At 43.5% G+C, this 12,590-nt stretch overlaps 1 non-coding gene across 1 annotated transcript in view; it reads right to left on the reverse strand.

Annotated features, from left to right (window-relative positions):
• The window catches only part of LOC143351176 (small subunit ribosomal RNA), a 1,933-nt gene extending 1,631 nt beyond the window's left edge, over nt 1-302 (reverse strand). Inside the window, exon 1 of the ribosomal RNA XR_013081542.1 lies at nt 1-302. This exon is cut by the window's left edge and continues 1,631 nt beyond it. This is a non-coding gene — a ribosomal RNA (small subunit ribosomal RNA).
• Nucleotides 303-12,590: the final 12,288 nt, after the last annotated feature.

The raw sequence follows: 12,590 nt of genomic DNA on the forward strand, positions 1-12,590 counted from the left end.
CAGCACAAAGTTATTCAGAGTCACCAAAGCAAACGATGAACGAACGGACAATAATGCCCGTCCAGACCACCGATTGGTTTTGATCTAATAAAAGCGTTCCTCCCATCACTGGGACGAACTCTGTTTTGCATGTATTAGCTCTAGAATTACCACAGTTATCCAAGTAAATGTGGGTACGATCAAAGGAACCATAACTGATTTAATGAGCCATTCGCGGTTTCACCTTAATACGGCGTGTACTGAGACATGCATGGCTTAATCTTTGAGACAAGCATATGACTACTGGCAGGATCAACCAGGGAACTTGAGTAAAGTTCTTTTGTAATATTCTCTCAATTTTATTCTTCGTCGCCGACTCTGAAGGAGAACGGACGACGACACATAAAAAACTCCTTCTTTCAACATCAAATTTTAGTCTTTCGTTCGAAAGACTTGAGAGCCACCTCTTCCTCTCTTGTGTTATAATATTATATATGTATAGAGAGGGTACCACCAAAAACCCTCTCCTTCGTTTAGTTTCTTTCACTTTTCCGAGAGCTCCCCAAACTCTCGTTTATTTAATTTAATTTCATTTTTCGAGAGAGCGACCACCAACTAACTCTCTTATATTTGCTTTTTCTCGACAGAGCCACCACCAACTAACTCTCTTATATTTGCTTTTTCTCGACAGAGTCACCACCAACTCTCTCTCGTTTATATTTGCTTTTTCTCGACAGAGAAACCACCAACTCTCTCGTTTATATTTGCTTTTTCTCGACAGAGTCACCACCAAACTCTCTCGTTTCGTATTTTACTTCACAACAGAACATTATTGTATAATGGTATCCCACAACGACAAAGTACGTAGAGCTGCGCTCATGCTGAACATCTCGGGCACTTATTCACGCTGGGCATCGATCGTGGAAGCACGTATTGCCAGGCCCGAAGACTAAGCATTCATGCTGGACAAAAACGAGAAAGCGCGTATGTGCTGGTCGAGAAAGCACGTATTCGGCGCCGTACTGTTATGTCGAGGTCAGACACCTGTATTTCATTCTTTGCTCACTTTCCAGAGTACGAACCGTAGTTCCATACAATTTTTGCCTTTTAAGCTACGCTCCGTAGAGTGTAGTGCCAGTTTATGGTTTTCACAAAATTTTCAATCGCTCGGACTGAAGAGTTGATGCTCGGATAGTACGAGTATACATATTTTAAACGTATACAAGTCACCAACGTCACTCGAGACGCTTATACCACTTCAAGAGCCATTCGGTCAAAGACACCGACTCGTGGCAATGCAGTGTGGAGAAAGTCTGGAACGAGCACGATACAGAACAGTCAGGATGAAATCCCGAGGAGCGACGACTGCTTCTCAACCGAGGTCGAAGAATAGCCGTACGCTCGACGCTGCCCCGACCGACTCGACCGGACCGTCGCTTCTCTTATAGGTACCGAGGCGCCCGCCGGAACGCCGGCGACGCACGGGCTTACGCACGGCCGCTTATGGGGGGAACCGCGCGACCCAACCGCCCGCCCGAACGGCCTGTTATAACTTAGAGCGAAAACCAACACCTGTAATTTCCTTAATAATTGAGCTAGGGCAAAAAAAAAAAACGCTATCTTGTAGGAAAAAAGCAGGGGAACACGATGCCGTCGTTAAAAATATAGATTGCCGTGCTCGTTTTCGAGAAAAAAATGAAAAAATGGTCAAAATCGTCGCAGAACAAAAACTCGACACGCTATCTTGTAGGCAAAAATTAGACGAATTCAAAACCGTAGTTAAAAATATCGGTCGTCGCGCTAGTTTTCGAGAAAAAAACAAAAACGTTCAAAAAATTCGAGATAAAAAAAAAAAAACCAGCCTACCAGATAGAAAAAATTACACTGAACAAATATCATATAGGTCAAAATATGTGTTAGCGTACTAGTTTTCGAGATATAGACGAAAAACCGTCGCCGCCGATCGGTACGTCGGTCGATGCGAAAGCACCGCGCGACCGAGCGCCCGCCTAAAAGACCAGTTCGAACATACCGAAAAATCAAGAAACCGTAACTTCCTTAATAATTGAGCTAGGACAAAAAATCGACACGCTATCTTGCAGGAAAAAATCCGGGGAACACGATGGCGTCGTCAAAAGTGCAGGTCGTCGAGCTCGTTTTCGAGAAAAAAAAAAAAAAATTCTCAAAATTCGACAAAAAAATAAAACGATCAGTGGACCGTGTAGAGAATATAAAACTGCATAAGAATCGTATAGACGAAAATTGGCGTTCACGTGCTCGTTTTTGTGGAAAAAATTAAAAAAGCTCTCAAACTTCGAGATAAAAAAAAAAAAAACCATCTACCAGGTAGCCAACGGTAAACGGTACAAGTATCGTACGGGCGAAAATGAGCGTTACCGTGCTCGTTTTCGAGTTATTGACGAAAAACAGCCTGGAGCGATCGCTCCGGCGGTCGACGCGCGAAAGTTTCTAAGTCCGCTCTGCTCCGAAACACCGCTCCGGCGTCAAAAATCGTCGTAGGACAAAAAATAGACACGCTATCTTGCAGGAAAAAATCCGGGGAACACGATGGCGTCGTCAAAAGTGCAGGTCGTCGAGCTAGTTTTCGAGAAAAAAAAAAAAAAATTCTCAAAACTCGACAAAAAAATAAAACGATCAGTGGACCGTGTAGAGAATCTAAAACTGCATAAGAATCGTATAGACCAAAATTGGCGTTCACGTGCTCGTTTTTGAGAAAAAAGTTAAAAAAGCTCTCAAAATTCGAGATAAAAAAAAAACAAACCATCTGCCAGGTAGCCAACGGTAAACGGTACAAGTATCGTACGGGCGAAAACGAGCGTTACCGTGCTCGTTTTCGAGTTATTGACGAAAAACAGCCTGGAGCGATCGGTCCGGCGGTCGACGCGCGAAAGTTTCTAAGTCCGCTCTGCTCCGAATCATCGCTCCGGCGTCAAAAATCGTCGTAGGACAAAAAATCGCCACCCTATCTTGCAGGAAAAAATCCGGGGAACACGATGGCGTCGTCAAAAGTGCAGGTCGTCGAGCTCGTTTTCGAAAAAAAAAAAAAAAATTCTCAAAATTCGACAAAAAAATAAAACGAACAGTGGACCGTGTAGAGAATATAAAACTGCATAAGAATCGTATAGACGAAAATTGGCGTTCACGTGCTCGTTTTTGTGGAAAAAATTAAAAAAGCTCTCAAACTTCGAGATAAAAAAAAAAAGAACCATCTACCAGGTAGCCAACGGTAAACGGTACAAGTATCGTACGGGCGAAAATGAGCGTTACCGTGCTCGTTTTCGAGTTATTGACGAAAAACAGCCTGGAGCGATCGCTCCGGCGGTCGACGCGCTAAAGTTTCTAAGTCCGCTCTGCTCCGAACCACCGCTCCGGCGTCAAAAATCGTCGTAGGACAAAAAATAGACACGCTATCTTGCAGGAAAAAATCCGGGGAACACGATGGCGTCGTCAAAAGTGCAGGTCGTCGAGCTCGTTTTCGAGAAAAAAAAAAAAAAATTCTCAAAATTCGACAAAAAAATAAAACGATCAGTGGACCGTGTAGACAATATAAAACTGCATAAGAATCGTATAGACGAAAATTGGCGTTCACGTGCTCGTTTTTGTGGAAAAAATTAAAAAAGCTCTCAAACTTCGAGATAAAAAAAAAAAAAACCGTCTACCAGGTAGCCAACGGTAAACGGTACAAGTATCGTACGGGCGAAAATGAGCGTTACCGTGCTCGTTTTCGAGTTATTGACGAAAAACAGCCTGGAGCGATCGCTCCGGCGGTCGACGCGCGAAAGTTTCTAAGTCCGCTCTGCTCCGAAACACCGCTCCGGCGTCAAAAATCGTCGTAGGACAAAAAATAGACACGCTATCTTGCAGGAAAAAATCCGGGGAACACGATGGCGTCGTCAAAAGTGCAGGTCGTCGAGCTAGTTTTCGAGAAAAAAAAAAAAAAATTCTCAAAACTCGACAAAAAAATAAAACGATCAGTGGACCGTGTAGAGAATCTAAAACTGCATAAGAATCGTATAGACCAAAATTGGCGTTCACGTGCTCGTTTTTGAGAAAAAAGTTAAAAAAGCTCTCAAAATTCGAGATAAAAAAAAAACAAACCATCTGCCAGGTAGCCAACGGTAAACGGTACAAGTATCGTACGGGCGAAAACGAGCGTTACCGTGCTCGTTTTCGAGTTATTGACGAAAAACAGCCTGGAGCGATCGGTCCGGCGGTCGACGCGCGAAAGTTTCTAAGTCCGCTCTGCTCCGAATCATCGCTCCGGCGTCAAAAATCGTCGTAGGACAAAAAATCGCCACCCTATCTTGCAGGAAAAAATCCGGGGAACACGATGGCGTCGTCAAAAGTGCAGGTCGTCGAGCTCGTTTTCGAAAAAAAAAAAAAAAATTCTCAAAATTCGACAAAAAAATAAAACGAACAGTGGACCGTGTAGAGAATATAAAACTGCATAAGAATCGTATAGACGAAAATTGGCGTTCACGTGCTCGTTTTTGTGGAAAAAATTAAAAAAGCTCTCAAACTTCGAGATAAAAAAAAAAAGAACCATCTACCAGGTAGCCAACGGTAAACGGTACAAGTATCGTACGGGCGAAAATGAGCGTTACCGTGCTCGTTTTCGAGTTATTGACGAAAAACAGCCTGGAGCGATCGCTCCGGCGGTCGACGCGCTAAAGTTTCTAAGTCCGCTCTGCTCCGAAACACCGCTCCGGCGTCAAAAATCGTCGTAGGACAAAAAATAGACACGCTATCTTGCAGGAAAAAATCCGGGGAACACGATGGCGTCGTCAAAAGTGCAGGTCGTCGAGCTCGTTTTCGAGAAAAAAAAAAAAAAATTCTCAAAATTCGACAAAAAAATAAAACGATCAGTGGACCGTGTAGACAATATAAAACTGCATAAGAATCGTATAGACGAAAATTGGCGTTCACGTGCTCGTTTTTGTGGAAAAAATTAAAAAAGCTCTCAAACTTCGAGATAAAAAAAAAAAAAACCGTCTACCAGGTAGCCAACGGTAAACGGTACAAGTATCGTACGGGCGAAAATGAGCGTTACCGTGCTCGTTTTCGAGTTATTGACGAAAAACAGCCTGGAGCGATCGCTCCGGCGGTCGACGCGCGAAAGTTTCTAAGTCCGCTCTGCTCCGAAACACCGCTCCGGCGTCAAAAATCGTCGTAGGACAAAAAATAGACACGCTATCTTGCAGGAAAAAATCCGGGGAACACGATGGCGTCGTCAAAAGTGCAGGTCGTCGAGCTAGTTTTCGAGAAAAAAAAAAAAAAATTCTCAAAACTCGACAAAAAAATAAAACGATCAGTGGACCGTGTAGAGAATCTAAAACTGCATAAGAATCGTATAGACCAAAATTGGCGTTCACGTGCTCGTTTTTGAGAAAAAAGTTAAAAAAGCTCTCAAAATTCGAGATAAAAAAAAAACAAACCATCTGCCAGGTAGCCAACGGTAAACGGTACAAGTATCGTACGGGCGAAAACGAGCGTTACCGTGCTCGTTTTCGAGTTATTGACGAAAAACAGCCTGGAGCGATCGGTCCGGCGGTCGACGCGCGAAAGTTTCTAAGTCCGCTCTGCTCCGAATCATCGCTCCGGCGTCAAAAATCGTCGTAGGACAAAAAATCGCCACCCTATCTTGCAGGAAAAAATCCGGGGAACACGATGGCGTCGTCAAAAGTGCAGGTCGTCGAGCTCGTTTTCGAAAAAAAAAAAAAAAATTCTCAAAATTCGACAAAAAAATAAAACGAACAGTGGACCGTGTAGAGAATATAAAACTGCATAAGAATCGTATAGACGAAAATTGGCGTTCACGTGCTCGTTTTTGTGGAAAAAATTAAAAAAGCTCTCAAACTTCGAGATAAAAAAAAAAAGAACCATCTACCAGGTAGCCAACGGTAAACGGTACAAGTATCGTACGGGCGAAAATGAGCGTTACCGTGCTCGTTTTCGAGTTATTGACGAAAAACAGCCTGGAGCGATCGCTCCGGCGGTCGACGCGCTAAAGTTTCTAAGTCCGCTCTGCTCCGAAACACCGCTCCGGCGTCAAAAATCGTCGTAGGACAAAAAATAGACACGCTATCTTGCAGGAAAAAATCCGGGGAACACGATGGCGTCGTCAAAAGTGCAGGTCGTCGAGCTCGTTTTCGAGAAAAAAAAAAAAAAATTCTCAAAATTCGACAAAAAAATAAAACGATCAGTGGACCGTGTAGACAATATAAAACTGCATAAGAATCGTATAGACGAAAATTGGCGTTCACGTGCTCGTTTTTGTGGAAAAAATTAAAAAAGCTCTCAAACTTCGAGATAAAAAAAAAAAAAACCGTCTACCAGGTAGCCAACGGTAAACGGTACAAGTATCGTACGGGCGAAAACGAGCGTTACCGTGCTCGTTTTCGAGTTATTGACGAAAAACAGCCTGGAGCGATCGGTCCGGCGGTCGACGCGCGAAAGTTTCTAAGTCCGCTCTGCTCCGAATCATCGCTCCGGCGTCAAAAATCGTCGTAGGACAAAAAATCGCCACCCTATCTTGCAGGAAAAAATCCGGGGAACACGATGGCGTCGTCAAAAGTGCAGGTCGTCGAGCTCGTTTTCGAGAAAAAAAAAAAAAAATTCTCAAAATTCGACAAAAAAATAAAACGATCACTGGACCGTGTAGAGAATATAAAACTGCATAAGAATCGTATAGACGAAAATTGGCGTTCACGTGCTCGTTTTTGTTGAAAAAATTAAAAAAGCTCTCAAACTTCGAGATAAAAAAAAAAAAAACCATCTACCAGGTAGCCAACGGTAAACGGTACAAGTATCGTACGGGCGAAAATGAGCGTTACCGTGCTCGTTTTCGAGTTATTGACGAAAAACAGCCTGGAGCGATCGCTCCGGCGGTCGACGCGCGAAAGTTTCTAAGTCCGCTCTGCTCCGAAACACCGCTCCGGCGTCAAAAATCGTCGTAGGACAAAAAATCGCCACCCTATCTTGCAGGAAAAAATCCGGGGAACACGATGGCGTCGTCAAAAGTGCAGGTCGTCGAGCTCGTTTTCGAGAAAAAAAAAAAAAAATTCTCAAAATTCGACAAAAAAATAAAACGATCATTGGACCGTGTAGAGAATCTAAAACTGCATAAGAATCGTACAGACGAAAATTGGCGTTCACGTGCTCGTTTTTGTGGAAAAAATTAAAAAAGCTCTCAAACTTCGAGATAAAAAAAAAAAAAACCATCTACCAGGTAGCCAACGGTAAACGGTACAAGTATCGTACGGGCGAAAACGAGCGTTACCGTGCTCGTTTTCGAGTTATTGACGAAAAACAGCCTGGAGCGATCGGTCCGGCGGTCGACGCGCGAAAGTTTCTAAGTCCGCTCTGCTCCGAATCATCGCTCCGGCGTCAAAAATCGTCGTAGGACAAAAAATAGACACGCTATCTTGCAGGAAAAAATCCGGGGAACACGATGGCGTCGTCAAAAGTGCAGGTCGTCGAGCTCGTTTTCGAGAAAAAAAAAAAAAAATTCTCAAAATTCGACAAAAAAATAAAACGATCAGTGGACCGTGTAGAGAATATAAAACTGCATAAGAATCGTATAGACGAAAATTGGCGTTCACGTGCTCGTTTTTGTGGAAAAAATTAAAAAAGCTCTCAAACTTCGAGATAAAAAAAAAAAAAACCATCTACCAGGTAGCCAACGGTAAACGGTACAAGTATCGTACGGGCGAAAATGAGCGTTACCGTGCTCGTTTTCGAGTTATTGACGAAAAACAGCCTGGAGCGATCGCTCCGGCGGTCGACGCGCGAAAGTTTTCAAGTCCGCTCTGCTCCGAAACACCGCTCCGGCGTCAAAAATCGTCGTAGGACAAAAAATAGACACGCTATCTTGCAGGAAAATATCCGGGGAACACGATGGCGTCGTCAAAAGTGCAGGTCGTCGAGCTCGTTTTCGAGAAAAAAAAAAAAAAATTCTCAAAATTCGACAAAAAAATAAAACGATCATTGGACCGTGTAGAGAATCTAAAACTGCATAAGAATCGTATAGACCAAAATTGGCCTTAACGTGCTGGTTTTCGAGTTATTGACGATAAGCCGGTATATATATGTCCGAGATAAAAAAAAAGATAGGGACAGTGGGAATCTCCTATACTATCACGGGCGTGTATTCTCCTACTAGTTTGATGGTTGTTGTTGCATAAACCAGCGACTGTTTGGCCCGCCGTTTAACCGCGCGGTTTAAAATTGCAACACAATGTTGGTGTCGCTCCGGGGTGAAAAAATGGAAAAACGACATACTTTACGCATAGGGGCGGCTGATCTTAACATATTTTGTCATGTCACCACCCCAGTGACTCTAAGACGGATTTTGCCGTCGCACGTTTTTTTATTAAAAAGTTATTAGTATATAAAAGATTTCGTTAAGCAAAAAGACACGAATATGGGAGTAGGACAAAAAATCGCCAGCCTATCTTGCAGGAAAAAATCCGGGGAACACGATGGCGTCGTCAAAAGTGCAGGTCGTCGAGCTAGTTTTCGAGAAAAAAAAAAAAAAATTCTCAAAACTCGACAAAAAAATAAAACGATCAGTGGACCGTGTAGAGAATCTAAAACTGCATAAGAATCGTATAGACCAAAATTGGCGTTCACGTGCTCGTTTTTGAGAAAAAAGTTAAAAAAGCTCTCAAAATTCGAGATAAAAAAAAAACAAACCATCTGCCAGGTAGCCAACGGTAAACGGTACAAGTATCGTACGGGCGAAAACGAGCGTTACCGTGCTCGTTTTCGAGTTATTGACGAAAAACAGCCTGGAGCGATCGGTCCGGCGGTCGACGCGCGAAAGTTTCTAAGTCCGCTCTGCTCCGAATCATCGCTCCGGCGTCAAAAATCGTCGTAGGACAAAAAATCGCCACCCTATCTTGCAGGAAAAAATCCGGGGAACACGATGGCGTCGTCAAAAGTGCAGGTCGTCGAGCTCGTTTTCGAGAAAAAAAAAAAAAAATTCTCAAAATTCGACAAAAAAATAAAACGAACAGTGGACCGTGTAGAGAATATAAAACTGCATAAGAATCGTATAGACGAAAATTGGCGTTCACGTGCTCGTTTTTGTGGAAAAAATTAAAAAAGCTCTCAAACTTCGAGATAAAAAAAAAAAGAACCATCTACCAGGTAGCCAACGGTAAACGGTACAAGTATCGTACGGGCGAAAATGAGCGTTACCGTGCTCGTTTTCGAGTTATTGACGAAAAACAGCCTGGAGCGATCGCTCCGGCGGTCGACGCGCTAAAGTTTCTAAGTCCGCTCTGCTCCGAAACACCGCTCCGGCGTCAAAAATCGTCGTAGGACAAAAAATAGACACGCTATCTTGCAGGAAAAAATCCGGGGAACACGATGGCGTCGTCAAAAGTGCAGGTCGTCGAGCTCGTTTTCGAGAAAAAAAAAAAAAAATTCTCAAAATTCGACAAAAAAATAAAACGATCAGTGGACCGTGTAGACAATATAAAACTGCATAAGAATCGTATAGACGAAAATTGGCGTTCACGTGCTCGTTTTTGTGGAAAAAATTAAAAAAGCTCTCAAACTTCGAGATAAAAAAAAAAAAAACCGTCTACCAGGTAGCCAACGGTAAACGGTACAAGTATCGTACGGGCGAAAACGAGCGTTACCGTGCTCGTTTTCGAGTTATTGACGAAAAACAGCCTGGAGCGATCGGTCCGGCGGTCGACGCGCGAAAGTTTCTAAGTCCGCTCTGCTCCGAATCATCGCTCCGGCGTCAAAAATCGTCGTAGGACAAAAAATCGCCACCCTATCTTGCAGGAAAAAATCCGGGGAACACGATGGCGTCGTCAAAAGTGCAGGTCGTCGAGCTCGTTTTCGAGAAAAAAAAAAAAAAATTCTCAAAATTCGACAAAAAAATAAAACGATCAGTGGACCGTGTAGAGAATATAAAACTGCATAAGAATCGTATAGACGAAAATTGGCGTTCACGTGCTCGTTTTTGTTGAAAAAATTAAAAAAGCTCTCAAACTTCGAGATAAAAAAAAAAAAAACCATCTACCAGGTAGCCAACGGTAAACGGTACAAGTATCGTACGGGCGAAAATGAGCGTTACCGTGCTCGTTTTCGAGTTATTGACGAAAAACAGCCTGGAGCGATCGCTCCGGCGGTCGACGCGCGAAAGTTTCTAAGTCCGCTCTGCTCCGAATCATCGCTCCGGCGTCAAAAATCGTCGTAGGACAAAAAATAGACACGCTATCTTGCAGGAAAAAATCCGGGGAACACGATGGCGTCGTCAAAAGTGCAGGTCGTCGAGCTCGTTTTCGAGAAAAAAAAAAAAAAATTCTGAAAATTCGACAAAAAAATAAAACGATCAGTGGACCGTGTAGAGAATATAAAACTGCATAAGAATCGTATAGACGAAAATTGGCGTTCACGTGCTCGTTTTTGTGGAAAAAATTAAAAAAGCTCTCAAACTTCGAGATAAAAAAAAAAAAAACCATCTACCAGGTAGCCAACGGTAAACGGTACAAGTATCGTACGGGCGAAAATGAGCGTTACCGTGCTCGTTTTCGAGTTATTGACGAAAAACAGCCTGGAGCGATCGCTCCGGCGGTCGACGCGCGAAAGTTTCTAAGTCCGCTCTGCTCCGAAACACCGCTCCGGCGTCAAAAATCGTCGTAGGACAAAAAATAGACACGCTATCTTGCAGGAAAAAATCCGGGGAACACGATGGCGTCGTCAAAAGTGCAGGTCGTCGAGCTCGTTTTCGAGAAAAAAAAAAAAAAATTCTCAAAATTCGACAAAAAAATAAAACGATCACTGGACCGTGTAGAGAATATAAAACTGCATAAGAATCGTATAGACGAAAATTGGCGTTCACGTGCTCGTTTTTGAGAAAAAAGTTAAAAAGCTCTCAAAATTCGAGATAAAAAAAAAACAAACCATCTGCCAGGTAGCCAACGGTAAACGGTACAAGTATCGTACGGGCGAAAACGAGCGTTACCGTGCTCGTTTTCGAGTTATTGACGAAAAACAGCCTGGAGCGATCGGTCCGGCGGTCGACGCGCGAAAGTTTCTAAGTCCGCTCTGCTCCGAATCATCGCTCCGGCGTCAAAAATCGTCGTAGGACAAAAAATCGCCACCCTATCTTGCAGGAAAAAATCCGGGGAACACGATGGCGTCGTCAAAAGTGCAGGTCGTCGAGCTCGTTTTCGAGAAAAAAAAAAAAAAATTCTCAAAATTCGACAAAAAAATAAAACGATCATTGGACCGTGTAGAGAATCTAAAACTGCATAAGAATCGTATAGACCAAAATTGGCCTTAACGTGCTGGTTTTCGAGTTATTGACGATAAGCCGGTATATATATGTCCGAGATAAAAAAAAAGATAGGGACAGTGGGAATCTCCTATACTATCACGGGCGTGTATTCTCCTACTAGTTTGATGGTTGCTGTTGCATAAACCACCGACTGTTTGGCCCGCCGTTTAACCGCGCAGTTTAAAATTGCAACACAATGTTGGTGTCGCTCCGGATCGAAAAAATGGAAAAAACGACATACTTTACGCATAGGGGCGGCTGATCTTAACATATTTTGTCAATGTCATCTTCCCAGTGACCCTAGGAAGGAGTTTGCCGTTGCACGTTTTCCTATTAAAAAGTAATTAGTGTACAAAAATTTTCGTGAAGCAAAAAACAAGAATGTGAAAGTACGTTCCATGAGCATTACGGTGAATAAAACAGAAATTAAAAATTCCCGAGGGGTTGAACAGCATCATATTGAATTCGTTTTGCTGACTGGGGTCTGCGCCCCCCAGACCCCCGCTACACTAGCCCAGACCAAACCCACTTTGTAATAGTGGTATCATATTAAATTGAACAGCATCGTACTTAATTCGTTTTGCTGAATGGGGGGCTGCGCCCCCCAAACCCCCGCTACACTAGCCCAGACCTAACCCATTTTGTAATAGCGGTATCAAATTAAATTGAACAGCATCGTACTAAATTCGTTTTGCTGACTGGGGGCTGCGCCCCCCAGACCCCCGCAACACTAGCCCGGACCTAACCCACTTTGTAATAGCGGTATCATATTAAATTGAACAGCATCGTACTAAATTCGTTTTGCTGAATGGGGGGCTGCGCCCCCCAAACCCCCGCTACACTAGCCCAGACCTAACCCATTTTGTAATAGCGGTATCAAATTAAATTGAACAGCATCATATTGAATTCGTTTTGCTGACTGGGGTCTGCGCCCCCCAGACCCCCGCTACAATAGCCCAGACCTAACCCACTTTGTAATAGTGGTATCATATTAAATTGAACAGCATCGTACTTAATTCGTTTTGCTGAATGGGGGGCTGCGCCCCCCAAACCCCCGCTACACTAGCCCAGACCTAACCCATTTTGTAATAGCGGTATCAAATTAAATTGAACAGCATCGTACTAAATTCGTTTTGCTGACAGGGGTCTGCGCCCCCCAGACCCCCGCTACACTAGCCCAGACCTAACCCCCTTTGTAATAGCGGTATCATATTAAATTGAACAGCATCATATTGAATTCGTTTTGCTGACTGGGGTCTGCGCGCCCCAGACCCCCGCAACACTAGCCCGG

Source organism: Colletes latitarsis, unplaced genomic scaffold (genome assembly GCF_051014445.1).
Source record: "Colletes latitarsis isolate SP2378_abdomen unplaced genomic scaffold, iyColLati1 scaffold0085, whole genome shotgun sequence".
Taxonomy (NCBI): domain Eukaryota; kingdom Metazoa; phylum Arthropoda; class Insecta; order Hymenoptera; family Colletidae; genus Colletes; species Colletes latitarsis.